Genomic DNA, 18,461 nt, shown 5'->3' with positions numbered 1-18,461 from the left:
TTATTCGGGTATCACCATTTTGTGACACAGCCATGCTTGCAGCTGCACACACCTATCACTAGATGTTAGCCATGGCTCAGTGGGTAGTACTCTTGCCTCTGAGTTAGAAGGTTGTAGTTTCAAGTCCCTCTCCAGGACTTCAGCACATAAACTATGCTAACAGTGCAGTACTGAGGGAGTGCTGCACCTTCGTGATGGGCATTAAGGTTGTGTCTGCCTTTAGGATCCCATGTTATTATTTGAAGCTAGCCAACATTTATCCCTCAACCAACATCACTTTAAAAACCTGGATTATTTGGTCATTTATCTTACTGCTGTTTGTGTGACCTTGCTGTCTGCAAATTGACTGCCATGTTTTTCTGTATTACAATAGTGATTACACTTCACAGTACTTCATTGGCTGTAAAGCGCTTTGGGACGTCATGAGGTCATGCAAGGCACTATATGAATGCAAGATCTCGGTGGTTACCTGACAGGGGTCTTCCAGATTATGAAGCGTTGTGAATATTTTCCCACCGGTCGACCTGACAGTAACAAGGGGTCACAAATTTAAGATAATCACTAGCAGAACTAAAAGGGAAGCAAGAAAAAAAAATCCTTATCACAGAGGGTGGTTACAAACTGGAATTTTCAGCAGCAAACTGTTGATTAAAGCAGAGTCCACAAAATCTTTTAAAAGGAAATTAGATTGTTTCTTGAAAAATAGGAATAATAAAGGGTGTGGGGAATGAGCAGGAAAGTGGGATTAGCCTAAGGTGGAGAAAAACACCAGCACAAACTTGATGGGTTGAATGACCTGTTCCTGTGTTGTGACATTCTAATTTTGTGATTCTAGGGCCCCAATTTTTAAAGGGGGGGGGGGCGGGATTAGAGTGGGTGAGCCCCAAAGTGGGTGGTGAACTCGGAGGGTCTGGCCTATTCCTGTTCCTAATGTTCCTATCCACTACTCACTCATGATGCTTCCTCAAAGGCATCACAGCTTTGTCTTACTCAGCCTTAACTTCTACGTAGTCTTTCTTATAGCAGTTTTTGATGGACTACTTTGGTATTTGAATACAAGGACAGACCAAAGTGGTACATTACATTATTGTCTATTACTAATCACCTCCCCCCCCCTCCACTATTTTACTTTATTATTACAGGTAACAGTGTACAAACTGTCCCGTGCACCCCGACAACAAACCGGAAATGTGAATGTGCTCGCCATCATTACTGTGCTACTGAACATGCAACCAGGTGTGAACAATGCAAGAAGTGTGGCGATAAGAAGTTTCTGGGTATGGTTTACTTCACTTAAGTGTCTTGATTTTCAAAAGCTAGAATTTCCCCTATTCAGTTCTATGAAAGCTTGTTAATTTAAGGCGTTAACTAGAATGTCAATTAATTGTCATTTTAAGTGTATACTTTTGCAGTCTATGTTGGTGGCTGTGTTGGTGATCATATCAAACATTCTTCAGCAAAACACGAATAACATCCTGTGATGATAAAATCAGTTTCTGTAGTTGGTTATCTCATAACGGCAACATTGTGCACCACTGTCTAAAATCAGACAGCGATGTCTGTGTACTTAGGCTGATGTAGAAGTGAGATTATTGGGAATCACATTACAGTAATACAACAGGAATAAATTTACAACACAAATGAATGGGATGAAATGCTGCAATTACAAAGATTCAAACACAGAATGGATGATCAGCTGGTGCAGTGGTTTCACACACTATTTTTTTTGTCAGCCCAGACTGACAGACAAAAGTCTCCTCTCTCTGCGAGCTCGAAGTATCACTCAGTTCTTAGTGGGTGGGGAATTCTGTATAATTCACCACAAATTGGCATTCTTACTCAGAGTAACCATAGCGGAGGTTGAGGAAGGATGCAATCTGGGTGTTGTCTCTGTAGGGGTGGGGGGGGGGGAAGAAGTTCAGATACTTTGTTGTGGCAGAGTGGAAGAAGCTTTCACTCTATGATTGACTCATGCTATAGCTGAGCGAGGACCCGGGGGCAGGAGGGTGGGGGGTGCCAACGTGCTGTTTTGGTTAAAAGTTATAAAAGCTCTTGTTCATCATTCAATGCTATCTTTTTAAGATGATGAAGATTACTACAAACGGGTATGCCAGCCTTGTCCTCCAGGAACCTTTCTGAATACCACGCAAACACTGAGATGTCAGCGTCACACCAAGTAAGTCATTCTCTTGGAATCTGGGTTTTATGGCATTTACCGTTTAGGGAGAATATTTTCAGTGCAGGAGCTTTCTTGGCAAAGTCTCCATCAAACTAGACTGGCCGTGATCCACGTTGACGCTTACTGCATCTGATTTACCCTTTGAAGTTATTGGGGTAGAAATTAGAAGGGTCCCAGACTTGGCGATGCACAAGAAGCACGAGGATTGATAGAAATTGGTCCTCAAGCCTCATAAAAGACTTAGACGAAGGAATAGATAGCCATATATCCAAGTTTGCTGATGACCCTAAGTTAGATGGCACAATAAACAGTGTAAATGGGAGCAAAGGGACATTGATAGATTAAGTGAATGGGCAAAACTATGGCAGATGGAGTTTATGTGGGGAAGTGTGAGGTCATCCGCTTTGGACCTAAGAAAGGTAGATCGGAGTATTTTCTAAACGGTAAAAGGCTAGGAACTGTGGAGGAGCAGAGAGATTTGGGGGTCCGTGTATAGAAATCACTAAAAGCTAGTGGTCAGGTACAAAAAATAATTTGAAAGACTAATGGAATGTTGGCCTTTATCTCGACGGCTGGAATACAAAGGGTTGGAAGTTTTGTTACATAGCTCTGGTTCGACCCCATCTGGAGTACTGCATTCAGTTCTGGGCACCATACCTCAGGAAGGATATATTGGCCTTGGAAAGGTGCAGCGCAGATTCACCAGAATGATACAGAGGCTAAAAGGGTTAAATTATAAGGACAGGTTGCATAGACTAGGCTTGTATTCCCTAGTATATAAGATTAAGGGGTGACCTAATTGAGGTGTATAAGATGATTAAAGGATTTGATAGGGTAGATAGAGAGAAACTATTTTCTCTGGTCGGGGGTGGGGAGAGTCCAGAATGAGGGGGCATAACCTTAAAATTAGAGCTAGGCCATGCAGGGGTGATGCCAGGAAGCTCTTCTTCACACTAAGGGTAATGACGATCTGGAACTCTCTACCCAAACAACTGTTGAGGCTAAGCCAATTGAAAATATCAAAACTGAGATTGATAGATTTTTGTTAGGCAAGGGTATTACGGGTGACGGAACCAAGGTGGTTAGATGGAGTTAAGATACAGATCAGCCATGATCTAATTGAATGGTGGAACAGGCTTGAGGAGCTGAATAGCCTACTTCTGTTTCTATGATCATCTGCATACTCAGGGTGAGCTGCCAGTGCTGGTCACGGCAGCTACCCCTCACATCATCGTTAAAAATACACCTGGTATGGCAGAACTTTGGGTATAAATTACTCTTTTAATTATTCCTAGGTCTCCATTATTCTGTATGTACTGAATTTCCAGGACAAATATAAATGGAATGCTTTCAGATCAGTTGATCACAAATTAAGATGGAAGCCCTTTGCCTAACAAAAGACTCACTGAATTTGTAGTATCTTGGAAGAATTAGCTAACTGATAAATATTTTATACAGTTGTACAGTTTTGGGGAAGACCCTTCATACAGAAGGTAACAGCACAGCCGACAACTATTGTGTTGATCCACCAGCAACGACAATACCAGGTAAGTCTTGAACTTCTAGTCAGCGTAGATTAGATTTTAACTTTACTTAACTTTGTCCTCTATCATTTATAAATTCACTCACCTCTTGGCAAGGTGGACAAATTAAGCACGATGGGAGGATAGAAACTCTTGAAGTTTCTGGTAAGTAATTGCAATTAATAATCTCACTTTTACATTAATTTTTTTGATTTCGGTGCCATTTACATCTTTTTATTTTTAAACAAGAAATGCAAAAGTCATTTTCCTGCTTCTGCAAATGTGAAATGTTGAACAGAATGGGATGACTTTAAAACTAGGCTTTGCCAGCGACCTAGTTGGTAAAAGCACCTCCTGATGTAGCGCTAATCCAGAAGATGCCATGTTCCATTTCCGGTCTGTGTTCTGTTTGCTGGTTTCATCAATTCTCACCTCTGAGTCAGAAGGTTGTGGGTTCAAGCCCCACTCCCGAGATTTGAGCACAATATCTAGGCTGACACTTCAGTGCAGTATTAAGGGAGTGCTGCACTGTCGGAGGTGTTGTCTTTCGGATGAGATGTTAAACCGAGACCCCGTCTGCCCTCTCAGGTGGACGTAAAAGATCCCTCGGCACTATTCGAAGAAAAGCAGTGGAGTTCTCCCAGTGTCCTATCCCCCAACACCTAAAATGGACTATGTCATTGCTGTTTGCAGGACTATGCTGTGTGCAAATTGGCTGCCATGGTTCCTACATTACAACAGTGACTACACTTCAAAAGTATTTAATTGGCTGTAAAGTGCTTTGGGACGTACTGAGGTTATGAAAGGCGTTATATAAATGCAAGTCTTTCTTCCTTAAAAGCTACTATAAGTCTGGCTTAAAGCACAAGAAAATGGTACAGCAGAAGTTTGAGTATTGTCTGTTAATAAACTCTTTTTTTACTTTCTTGACACAGAAACTGTTCCGTGCATCCCTAAAGGAGACAAGAAATGTGAGTGTTCCCTCGGCCATTACTGTGCAACTGAGGACATAACCAAATGTAAACAATGTAAAAGATGTGGAGATAAGGAACTGCTTCTTCCAGGTATTGACTACTTCACTAATGTATCCAAATTCTTTAAAAGCCATAATTTTCCCTGTGCAATCCTATGGAAGCTAGTTCTTTTATGATTGCTAGCCAGGCTCTGCCAGTGGCCCAGCAGATAAAGGTAATGGGGAGTATAGCAGGAAGCTGTACAAATCAGAAAGTTCCCAGGTTGGATTCCTGTGCTAGTTTAACTAGATCTCTATTGTTCCTGTTGTATGGCATTTCTGCTTCAATGCATAGGTTTCCATTTCTGTACACCCATTTCTTATTCTCTCGCATTAGAATGAAATATCTTTAGCTTTACTTCTGTTTTGTTATTTCTTCACTATCTTCTTTTTTTGCCCTTTTGGTATTTTTTCCCACAGAGAAGCACCAGCCTTTGTGATCCATTCACCATTGCTGCATCCCATGTATTAAAGGCCAGAGACCTTTACTCTGCATCTGGCTCATGCGCTGCTGCCCCGTGAGTGCCTGATATTGGCACAGGGGACGCGTGCTTTATTAAAGTTATAAAAGCTCTTGTTTACCACTCAGTGCTGTCTTTTTTAAGTTAAAGAAGATTACTACAACCGAGTATGCCAGCCTTGTCCTCCAGGAACCTTTCTGAATACCACGCAAACACTGAAATGTCAGCCTCACACCAAGTAAGTCATTCTCTTGGAATCAGTTTTATATTTACAGTTTAAGGAGAATATTTTCAGTACAAGAGTTTTCTAAGCAGAGTTTCATTAAACCAGACTGGCTGTGATTCACAGTGATCCTCGCTGCATCTTACCCTTTGAAGTTGTATTTCTCAGATCAGGTTTATTAAAAATTTAAAATCATGTTATCTGATTGAATTTCTGTAATTATTTTTTTCTAGAATATTTTAATTTAAAATATGGTTTTGTGCTCATCAACTCGACACCTTAATGGTTAAAAGTAGTCCACGGTGTAGCACTAAGCCACGGAGACCAGAAGGCCCCAGGTTCAATTCTCAGTCTATGCTGAGTTAGCTTGATCCAAGCTGGGGCAGTACAATAAGCCTCAGTATCCCAGGGCCAGGGAGGTGAAAAATCAGACAAGGTTTCTGCTCCTGATTGCAGCTAATTGGCCTCTAATAGAGAGTTTGTGTGGAAATTGGTTGACACTCACTGCCCAGATTCATACAGGAAACATGTTCAGTTGGATGAAGTACAGGAGGGCTGTGAGTCTTCCAGCTGGAGTTAACACAGTCACGAGAGGAGGGCTGAACATTTGGGAGGGATGACAGATGAATAAATATGTAACGCTCCTCCTTACTGCATTGCAGTTAACGATGTGCGTGTTGCAGTGGCTTTAGTCAAAAAACATAAGATCTGTGACAGACTGATTAATATGGCGTGTCATGTTGAGGCATTAATATGCTGCCTTGGAGACTGGCTTGATTCCAAAATTCTTCACAAGGTCAGCTCCTGATCTAATCTGTCTGTCTATATATTAATTAATTATCTATCTATAGTATTTTATATTCTAGGAATGATGCATGTTGCACAGAATTTGTATCCTTTGTACAACCTGACTGAAGCCAGTGCAATACATGATCTTTATTTTATTTAGTCAGCACTTCTCTCAGCTTTCCTCCCTTGTTCCTCTTAAGTTGTAAATAAATTACGCTCTTCAGATGAGTTGATCACAAAATTAAGGTAGAAGCACCTTGTTCAACAAAAGAGTCACTGAGCTTGTAGAAGCTGGGAAGAATACACTAAGTGATAAATATCTTCTTTACAGTTGTACAGTTTTGGGGAAGACCACACAAACAGAAGGTAACAGCACAGTCAACAACTATTGTGTTGATTCAGAAGTCTTGGAGGAAAAACAACATCGAAAAGATAGTAGGTTTTACTTGTAATTGTTACTAAGTGAAAGAATGCTTGAACGTCTAGAATGTGTAGATTAGGTTTTCATATTTAATTAACTTTGTCCTCTGGTGTTTATAAATTTTCTTATTTCTGTCCAAAGTGGATGGATTGGATGGGAGAGGAGAGAGTAGAATTCTTTGAAGTTTTCAGATAAAAAGTTAAACCAAGGCCCTCTCAGGTGGAGGTAAAAGATCCCATGGCACTATTTCAAAGAAGAGCAGAGAAGTTCTCCCTGATATTTATCCTTCAACCAACACGTCAAAATAGATTATCTGGTCATTATCACATTGCTAATTGTGGGACCTTGCTGTGCGCAAATTGGCTGCTGCGTTTCCTACATTACAACAATGACTACACTTCAAAAGCGCTTTGGGATGTCCTGAGGTCATAAAAAGCGCTATATAAATTCAGGACTCTCCAGAACTCTCCAGCTTGTCTTCAAAATTGTGCCCTGAGATCTTTTATGTCCGCCTGAGTGGGTAAATAGGGTCTCGGTTTAATGTTTCATCCAAAAGATGGCACCTCCGACAGTGCAGCACTCCCTCAGTAGTACACTGAAGTGTCACCTAGATTTTGTGCTCAAGTCTCTGGAGTAGGTTTGAAACCCACAAATCTTCTAACTCAGAGGCAAGAGTGCCACCTACTGAGCCACAGCTGACACTTAAGCATGGGAGTGTCGGAGGTATAAGAACATAAGAAATAGGAGCAGGAGTAGGCCAATCGGCCCTTCGAGCCTGCTCCTCCATTTAATAAGATCATGGCTGATCTGATCCTAACCTCAAATCTAAATTCATGTCCAATTTCCTGCCCGCTCCCCGTAACCTCTAATTCCCTTTACTTTTAGGAAACTGTCGATTTCTGTTTTAAATTTATTCGGTGGGACTTTGCACCCCTGCAACTAGTGAAACTGGTCCAGGAATCCCATATGGACTTCAATACTATTGACCTATGGAGGCCTGTAAGAGGTGATAATCTGTGGGCAGTGAGGAAATGTCAGGTTTTCCTGAATACCCCAGCTACTTTCACAGCAAAATACATTACTAACAAGCAGGTCTTGGAGGAGAAGAAGCTAGAGTCAGAGGTGTTGGAAAAACACAAGCAGCCTGAAGGGTTTCCATTTCAATAAGGCTGCCTTAAGCCCATGGATGTCAGGAAAATGTTATGTAATCATTCAATTGCTTAAGTATATTTTTACATATCAATATCTGATTTTATTTCAGAAAGTTCGTTTAGTTCTTACATGGTGTGGGTAGCAGTTTCCTTGTCCGTTCTTTGTGCAGTCATATTAGTGAAATCATCATTATGCAAGACATCTAACAAGCAAGGTAAGGAAAAGGACTAATCTTCTTAGTGCTTGTTATATGCTCAGATTGTAATTTTGGGTGTCAGCCATGTAGGTAGAGTCCAAGTACAAAAGGAAGAGGTAGTAGCTCCTCAGCTAGAGAACTGACAAAGTGTACATTATAGCACTTAAGCAAAAAGAAACAATATTAATGGCTGTAACCAGATTATTTGAGATAATGGTGTGAATTTACAATAGCTCAATGCGCATTTTCCAGCATTAAATGTAGATTTGCATCAGTTGTTATATAAAAATCAATCAGTCAATTCAGGCCGGTGATAATGGCTGCTGCATTTGAAGACACGCAGCAAAGAGCATCAAGGGATGCTTGAGGATCAAAGCTCTATATATCATTTTAACATGAAACTTTTCCCAAAGGCAGGAGTTTGATGTCATATCAAGAGCACTTCAGCATAAAACTTTGTATTGATAAAAACAAAACTTGAAAATGAACTTCAGTTATCTGAAGGACAAAATGTTAACATCGAACCTTTAGGCTGCCGATATTTTTCGCATGTATGAACCTAACTGCCAAACCACTTTAATGTAAAATCATAATTTTACTAAATCATGTAAACTGAAATTAATAATTCTTACGCACCAGAATCAAGTTCTTGACCCAAACGTTAAGTATAAATGTACTTTATTAAACTTGTTTTCAAACTATATATTCTATGGCTCCATAATTTAGCCATAAACTTTTTGTTTCCATTTCAAAGGAGCCATAAGACTGTTTTGGCAAGTCGCATTATAATCATAGGGGGACAAATTCGGGCAAGAGAGGAGAAATGGACAGGAGAGGAAGTACAGAGGCAACTGTGGGGAGAGAGGGTTGAAAGCACTTGGGACCAGGGGAAAGAGGTTACTAAAGTAACTAGATAAAGGCAGGCCAATGGCTTTTGACCAATCAGAAGCTTTTCTCAGTCACTCAAATATTAGCGTGGAGCAGTTAGAATCATAGAATCATAGAATGGTTACAGCACAGAAGCAGGCCATTCAGCCCATTCCCCCAGTCTTACCCCATAGCCCTGCAAATTTTTTCCCTTCGAGTATTTATCCAATTCCTTTTTGAAAGCCATGGTTGAATCTGCTCCGACCACCCTTTCAGGTAGCGCATTCCAGATCATAATTACTTGCTGCGTAAAAAAGTTTTTCCTCATGTCGCCTTTGGTTCTTTTGCCAATCCCTTAAATCTGTGCCCTCTGGTTCTCGACTCTTCCGCCAATGGGAACAGTTTCTCTTTATTTTCTTTATGATTTTGAACACTTCTATCAAATCTTCTCTCAACTTTTTCTGCTCTAAGGAGAACAACCTCAGCTTCTCCAGTCTATCTACCTAACTGAAGTCCCCCATCCCTGGAACCAGTCTAGTAAATTTTTTCTACACCTTCTTGAAGGCCTTCACATCCTTCCTAAAGTGCGGTGTCCAGAAATAGACACAATAATCCAGTTGTGGCCAAACCAGTGTTTTATAAAGGTTCAACATAACTTCTTTGCTTTTGTACTCTATGCCTCTATTTATAATTAAAACAGCAATTTAGAGAACAAACCACTTAGATTCAGTAAAAAAAACATTTACCTTCAGTTGCCAAAAGTTTAATTAGTAGGAACTTCAAACCAGGAGTCATTCCCTGTGCCTCACTGTGTATACGGCAAATATTTGCAAGCCAGTTATCTAAAAGTTCAACTGAATTTTTGCAACAGTTTTAAATTCGTACCAAATGCCCCCTTTATTCACTGTTTTACTCTTGTAAAATGGTGAATTAAGTGCTGCAGACTGATGCAAAACCTTGTAAATGTGTAGCCTGAATACAAAGCAAAATATAAGCTTGAATGTTTTGAAACATTGCGACCATCTCATTTTAAAAAAAAAATTAGTTCAAAATATTTTACAATGGCACAACTGGGGTATTTGTTAAATATATGAAGTCCAGGATCATCTCTGTCTCTTTAGCCCGGTTCTAACTGTTGTGCCTCTGTTTGTGTGTCTCTCTTATAGGAATTGGACTGCTGGTGAAACTGAAGGTAAATGTTTTCTTTTGCTGACTCTAAGTGGCTTGTTCTCTGAATTGCTCTTTTATTTATTGATTTTTGATTAATCAAAGGTATATTGGGGTACAAATTTAAAAATAAATTAAATTATTACAAATGTCTTCATTGATGACCGCCTGGAAAAGCAAAAGTTCCTGAACTTATTTGCCCAGATATTCCACATTCATGGAATTAAGGCGCATCTCCTGCTTGGTGGCACTTCCACAAACATGCACTTCTGACCCTGGTCGATCGCCCAGCCTGGAAATTATTTAAATATTTTTGACGGCATGCCACCAGGAATAGGGGACGCACGGGTATTTGATGCAACAGGTCTCCGAGGTCTGTCGCAATATTCATTGCTGGTTGGAAGGAAGGGTGGGGGGATTGGTGGGGGGGTTGCGAGCGGTGGCTGCCAGCGGTCCCGAGTGGTTTGGATGTGGAGCCTGGAGAAGCACTCGTGCTCTTGCAGGCTCCACGTTCAGGTAAGTAATTTTAACAAACTTACCTTTTTGGTGGCGGCCTGCAGCAGTCCCTTTAAGGACCGCCTGTTAGGTCGCATGTAGACCTGTTTTTCCCGAATGCAGCTGGAAAAGGCTGCCTCAGGGCAACCCAATATTGCAGATGGAGCCTCAAGCAGACATTAGGCCCCTTGTATGCACTGAGTTATACTGCTGCCTCTGCACATGCTGTACTTGGGCAAAGTATAGTTCTGCATGTTTAAACACAGGTAGAAAATGCCACTCACTGGTGTCAGAATAGCAGTGTTGAAATTAGTATAGAGCTGACTACCCTCTAGTTGAAGTTATACTGCAGCCAATGTGCAGCCCAGGCTGAGTGAAACTACCATTTTAAGGTTGTTTCACAATGTTTGTGAAAATTTGAATTGCTCTCAGATTGGTGACTTCAAATATAATCAGTATAACTGGCTGGCCTGGAATACTGAAATAATCAGTCAGCCCAGGAGACTTGGAGCGTCCCAAAAAGGGGAAAGGATTAAAAAAATAAAAAGGAAAGCATTATTGTTTTAAATGTACTTAATTAAAATGCCTATCTGTAAAATAAATTCCCTGTTCTGTTATTTTTGAAACAAAAACAGTTTATTTGCATCTGTGGCACCAAAAGTGATCTTTTTAAAAGTAGTGATGAAGAAACAGAAAAAAGTATAGAAACCAGACCAGAGACTGGGGAGCAGTGTGTGGATGAGAGTGCCTGTGATTCAAAGACAACGATAGTGATGCTGCCACTGATAAGCACCAAAGAGACTGAAACTCCTACACTGGAATACAAAACTGAAATTCTAGACATTGAGACTGTGTCAGGTGTTGGTGAGTGTATTACTTTTCCCACTTTCTTTTGCTATAATACAGCGAGCCACTGCCATCTACCCAGACACAAAGCAGTATGTCAGTCCTTCACCAGCACTTAGAGTGAGGTGGGGGTGGGGGGTGGTCAGCTACCCAGTGGCTGAGATGAACTGCATTCAGTGAGGTGGGCAGTGTGGCAGCTGTTACCCCATGCAGTGTCATCCTGCTTGAATGTTTGTGAAGCTCATCACGTATACGTGAATGGTGGTTTTATCTTGATGATTCGTACGGTGCTCCTGTGTAGAATTTCTACCTCTGGCAGCAGTAGACAAGGAGGCAAATTCCATACCTTGTACAGCAGCCAAGATACTGCCATTGGAAGAGGTGCAAAATGTGCTCAGTGGAACTCACTGACTACAAACAAAACAGGAAGAGCGACATTCGAGGGTCACAGTACCAGCAGCTCAAAAATGGTTTAAGTGAGTGGAGAATTCTGAACAAAGTTGAAACTCACCAGTAGCTGGATCTCTTCTGGGACCTTTATGTGTCACTACTTGATGGACTGAATTTGATGCAATCAGCACCATGTACATGTCCAATACTTACATTGCGTGACTAGTTTTTATTTGGGGGGGGGAGGGGTTGGTAATTTCACTTTCTTTTTGTACTCCCTTTCTCTTGGCCATCAGAATGTTGGGACATGAGTTGGGTCAGTTAGGAAGTGGCACAGTCTGGTGTCATGCTTGTGTAGTAATCCTTCCGGAATGATGTACTGGTAGTTTTCAGAACCGTTTAGACCAGCCAGTTGGGTGGTTGGTCCTATGCGGCGGTTGGCTTTCGGGGTCCCATAACTCTAATGAGAACAATTACAGAATCAGCTATTTAAGCCTTCTCTGTATACTCTAACAAACCAGTGCACCCGGGTCACATCAGCTGCCACCCTCTCTGCACAGACCAGTCCACCTTGGTTAAACCTGCCATGAAACTGCAATTACTCGTTCGCAATATCATTCCAGCCTCCTTCAGAATAGATGACGATTCATCCAAGACAGTGGAATCAGTGACACAGTTCACTTACTGAGGCAGCATGATTTCCTCCAGTGGGGACTGTTTTCCTGACTGCTGTAGGCGCATTGCACTCGCGAGCTCCGCAATGAAGTCTCGATCCCATATATGGAGATTGAACATAATTCACAATCTCAAAATATTACTCCCTACAGCGCAATATGCATGTTTAAATATGGCTGAGAAACATGGGTACGCACCAAAGTAATGAACAGGCGAATCGATGGACTCCATTCGAGTTCACTTCGCAAACTACTAAAGGTCGAGGACAAAATCTCAAATGAGACTGTACGAAACCTGACTAATCAATCACTGCTGTCCTGGTTGGTAGATCATTGCCAACTCCTGTGGTATGGACACCCCAAGTCTGACTCTGACAAAGCACTCACCACCAAACCACCACCAACATGGACGAGGCCATGAGGCAGATCCAAAATAAGATGGGATGACACCATAAAGGAGATCCCTAACAGCATGTGCCTTACTGCTGATGAGCCACAAGTGAGAGACCTGAACCGTCATGGTTGGAAGGAGCTGGTAGCGGCAGTGTCCACTTATGCATAAGCCCCTAGACGACAACAACAGTCTGAGCAATGAATCTCCTTACCATCCACACCAGCATTATTACAGGAGGTTCCTTTGTCAATTTTCCATCCCTCCCAACACACATGGAGCATTCTGTTACTAAAAAATTCTTCATCCAGGCGTCTGACTGAGAAACTTGCCAGAAAATCCCTTTATCTGATGTGTTTGGAAGAGGAGGACAACCAAGCAGGTCAGACTGCATGAGAGGTGCTCTGTGCCCATCTGTTGGTACCCAGACACTCACATCAACAGTCAGAAGTGGACATAACTTGCCTTGGCAAACAATTAGTGCATGTGGGTGCTCCGACTCTCAATATTTGTTACGACAGTAGCTCCAATGGCATACCTATTGGTATTCCAATGCACTGTGCCAGGGATTTGTAAAGTGTGTGTTTGCACCATGATTCTCCAGTTGGTGGGTTTCTGATCTTAGCTGGGCTACCAGCAAGCGACGCATCATGAGTTAACCTACAAGGAGAGAAGCAGAATTGGAGGAAAGTCACACTAGGCTATTTCTGTGCACCTTCTGGTAGTCAGCTTAAGAATGACATTAGTGAAGACCTGGAAGTAATTATTTGCCCGTCTTATGCCTGGAAAATGATGCATATTGCAGTATTCCTAAACAAAGGGGCAAAAAGGAAGGGGGGAAACGTACTGTCAAAAGATTTCCAGTTTACCTTCTTATCTGGTCCAACAGAATTTCACAGCGGCCACATTCCAAGGGTGAACTGAGACCCTGAATGTTTATCCTGCAGCCACAGAACTATGTAGAACTTGTTTCTGAAATGTTTACCTGCAATGTGACCAATGAAAAACTTCACAGTTTTACCTTCTTGGAAACTGTACTTGTGACTATTGATCTCCCCCCAAGAGAGTAACTAAGTTGTGGAAGAATTCCTGTTGGACAAAAATGTAGATGGCCTATTGGAAGGAGAGGGCTTAGTGAGCTGTGGATAATCTGTGTCCTACCACCCCTTGTTAGTGTTCAACACATTGCACCTCTGCATTCATTCTGATGTTTATATAAGGGAGTACTGTAATAATGGTGTCCTACAGCTTTAAATGTACTTTGTAGCTCTGTAATCTAAATGTTAAACTAATTCTTTGTGCAATTATAGATAATGGACCTAATTGTAACATTCATTTGTTTCCATTCAGTTCACACTAAAGACAGTACAGAAGACAACATTCCATTTCCAGTACAAGAACATGGAAGAAATTCAAACACCTACTATCCCATAGAGGAGCAGAGTCGGAAGCAATATTACCAGTTAGCAACGATGGAAGCCAAATATGGAACACAAACAAGCCTACAGTTAGCTAGCCATAAATATCAGCTGCAATGCATTGCTGTCTAAATTCAGCTTCCTGCTATGTAAACTGAAAAAACAGTTTGATGTCAATGGGAGGTAGATTGCACGTGGACATCTCCATTCAGTTACTGACAAAGTCGACTTCTTTATCATGAGAAATCTATTTTGCATGAAGCTAAGAGATGTGTCTGAGGACTGTTGCAAACTGTAGCTTTTTTCTTGGAATCTGAATATCACACACCAGAATCTTTTCACCCACAAGGACACTTACTTATCCCTCAAGTAAATCATCCTTTCAAAATATAGACTAATGGTGTAATCCCAGGTAGAAAGACTTGAAGGTTGAAAGCTCCTTTTACTGCTGGCCTACAAAATAAGTCAGACTTGAAAATTAATCTTCAGGGCTTTGCTGGTTTCAAGTTTTACTAAAAAAAGGATATTAGACTTTCTAGGGATTGGCTGTAAGAGAATTTTTTATCAAACAATTTGAAAATTCCTTCTCATAAGGAATGGGGGCTATGGAAATGACGAGCAGAAGCTCTGCAATTATACTGGAGAAGCCTCTCCTCTCACAAGCATTAGACGCTCCTTTGCTGGCTTATTTAGTACAATATCCTCGCTGACTGACTTTGGCACTCATCCCCCCCATCCTTGTCATCATTGTCTTCAAATCTGTCCACACCCTGCATCTCCCTGCCTCTGTGACCTCCTCCATCCATCCATTCTGTCCCCCTAGTCTCCGACTCCACCCTCCTGTGCATACTCACCTCCCTTTTCCGCACCATCAGTGGCAGAACTTTCACTTGCCTCAGCCCTGCTCTCTAGAATTCCTCCCTAAATCCCTTTTCCTCTCTTTTTCTCTGTCCTATTTTAAAAATCTCTTCAAAACCCATCTTTTCTACCTAGCCTTCAATCATCTCCTTTAGCTCCTCTCCCTTGGTCTGGTATCCAGTCCCCTTATTATTCCCTTTGTGAAGTGCCTTCAGAGGTCTTGTACGTTAAAGGTGCTGTATAAACGAAAGTTGTTATTCTGCTTAGAATTTAACTATAATCTCTTTGGCTCAGTTTGTAAATTTTATATTTTGAGACATGTGTTTGTATGGTTCAAGTAGTTGTGAAAGATCCAATTGTAAGAGGAGCAGGGAGCTCTCCTGGTGTCTTGAGCACAAAATCTAGGCTAACACTGCAGGAGTGCTGCACTGTCAGCAGTGCCATCTTTCAGATGAGACATTAAACTGACGCCCTGTCTGCCCTCTCAGGTGGATGTAAACGATCCCACGGCCACTATTTAAAGAACAGTAGGGGAGTTCTCCGCGATGTCCTGGCTAATATTTATCCCTCAACCAACACCTAAAAAGATTATATGGTTGTTATCATATTGCTGATTGTGGGACCTTGCTGTGTGCAAATTGGCTGCCGTGTTTCCAATATTACAACAGTGACTACACTTCAAAAGTTCTTCATTGGCTGTAAAGTGCTTTGGGATGTCTGGAGGTCAGGTTATAAATATAAGTCTTCCTTTTTTTTTCTTTTGTCCTGGTCACCATTCAGCCCTCACCCGCCACCAAAAACAGATCAAGTGGTCATTTATCTACTTGCTGTTTGTAGAACCTTGTGCATAAAATGTCTGCTGCAGTTGCATGCATAGCAACAACAGCTGCACTTCCAAGTAAATCATTGTATGTGAAGCTCTCTCAGGCTTTTCTGAGAGACATGATGAGGTGTTATATAAATGCAAGTTCATTCTTTAGCTTTGAAAAGTTATTTGTGCATAGATCATGTATATTAGTTGTGCTTGTGAATTCTCAGTTAAGTACTTAAAAGTGGTTTTGTGCCACATCTTTAACAGAGTCTATGATCCTTGTGGCAAATCCAGGAATTTTGTCCTTTTAGGCTTGTGTATAAAAGCTGTATTAACCCAGTTATGAGAGAAACTGGATCGTTATTATACAATATGAGCAATATTTTAAAAATACTAACACATTCCAGGTATCAGCCATGACTCATTTGGTAGCACTCTTGCCTTTGAGTCAGAAGGTTGTGGGTTCAAGTCCCACTCCAGAGACTTGAGCTCAAAATCCAGGCTGATACTCCAATGGAGTAAGGCACTGTTGGAGGCACGTCTTTCAGATGAGACGTTAAACTGAGGCCCCGTCTGCCCTCTCAGGTGGACATGAAAGATCCCATGGAACTATTTCAAAGAAGAGCAGGGGAGTTATCCCTGTTGTCCTGTCCAACATTTATCCCTCAACCAAACACCACTAAAAAACAGATTATCTGGTCATTATCACATTGCTGTTTGTGGAAGCTTGCTGAGTACAAATTGGCTGCTGTGTTTTCTACAACAGTGATTACACTTCAAAAAGTACTTGATTGGTTGTAAAGCACTTTGGGACGTTGTGAAACGTGCTATATAAATGCAAGTCTTTAATTGAATTTCGTTAAAATATTGCTCACATGTATTCCTAGTATTTTTACTTCTGTATATTAAATATAAGTAAATTCAATTGTCTGTTTTACCTGGCACGAATCTAGTTTTGTATGATATTTACCACCATCTGACAGATTGAAAATGAAAAAGTAGTCCTACATAAATTCCATTATACAATTTATCTCAATCAGAGTTAACCATGATACCTGGGGAAAAATAGGCTGCTTTGGTTTGAACAGAAGCGATTAATAGGGTGAATGAAAGAGGTATTTAAAAATATGAAGGGATGAGACAGAGTAGATAGAAATAGACCATTTCCAAGAGTTGAGGGCTCCAGAACAGGGACATAAGATTAAATGTAAGAGATTTGGGACAGAGAACAGGAATAGCTTTTTTTTTTACAGAGGGTTGTGAGACTGTGGAATGTATTACCAGAAATAGTTATTGGAGGAGAGACCATAGGCTCAATTTTGAAATGGTGCCGGGTTGGCAGCAGCGGGGGGGGGGGGTGAAGCTGCACATGGCAAACCCGCATAAACAAAACTTACCATTTCCAACACGATCGCATCTTAATTGATGATAATTAACATGCTCTCCGGGTTTCGCGCCTGGCAGCCAGCAGCTGCAACGCTGGTGTGTGTGTGTGGTGGGGGGGGGGAGGAGAGAGAAAGAGAGAGAAAGCGAGAAAGCGAGCTGGAACAGAAGATCGGAGGGGGGTGGGATGAAGAGGGGGAGATCAGAGAGGGAGACATCAGACATCGGAGAAGGGTAAAAAGGAAGGTTGATTTTGTGTTTTAACTTAGTGCAATGGTTTTTGATGTACTTTATTTTGTTTCTATTTGCCTGATCCAGCCCTTCCAGGCGTGAATCAGAAGCAGTGGGCAAGCTGCCCAGGTAAGTTAAAAATCGTTCTAACCACGTAATCTGTCACAAGTAAAGTGCCTCAATGAAGTACATTTGGCTCTTTAACTATCATCCTGCCGGCTTTAATGGCCGGCGGGACTTCCAGATTCAGGACGACCGCACGCACACAGGTGCATCCGTGGGGAACTCAGAAGTCGGCAGGTTGGAGCTGGCTTCCAAACTTGAATGGGATTTCTCTGATTTTCGGAGCCCCCACCCCGCCCCCGCAATTTCCCCCTAAAATTGAGCCCCATATCTGCTTTTAAGAATAGGTTAGATAGGTGGTTGAAGGAAAGGAGAAGAAAGGGATATAGAAACTGAGTGGGAACATGGGATTAGGACAACTGATTATACGGAGGATAAACACCGACAGAGTCGTTAGGCCGAACGGCCTGTTTCTCATGTTGTAATTTCTATATAATTGTATATAAGATGAATAAGGATTCTTGCATAAATTCAATCATGCAATTACTGCAATCAGGCTTAACTATTAGATTGCAAATGGGTTGGGATCTTGTGGAACCGTGTTCTGCCCTAAATTCCTGCCAACCAACAGACAATCCAACCGAGTTGCGTGCTCCCCACCCCCAGGAATTTTGGCCTTTTTTAGGATAGGCGACTAAAAGCTTGGTCAAAGAGTTAAGTTTTAAGGAGAGAGGTAGAGCAGATTGGGGAGAGAATTCCAGAGCTTAGGGCCTAGAAGGCTTAAGGCACGGCAACCCATGGTGGGGCGAAGGGGGTGGGGGATGCACGAGAGGCCAGCGTCGGAGGAATGCGGAGTTCTTAGAAGTTTGTAGGGCTGAAGGAGGTTACAGAGAAAGGGAGGGGTGAGGCCA

This window comes from Heptranchias perlo, chromosome 32 (assembly GCF_035084215.1).
Source record: "Heptranchias perlo isolate sHepPer1 chromosome 32, sHepPer1.hap1, whole genome shotgun sequence".
Classification (NCBI taxonomy): domain Eukaryota; kingdom Metazoa; phylum Chordata; class Chondrichthyes; order Hexanchiformes; family Hexanchidae; genus Heptranchias; species Heptranchias perlo.
The sequence above is the reverse complement of the archived record's forward strand: the minus strand, read 5'-3'. Positions refer to the sequence as shown.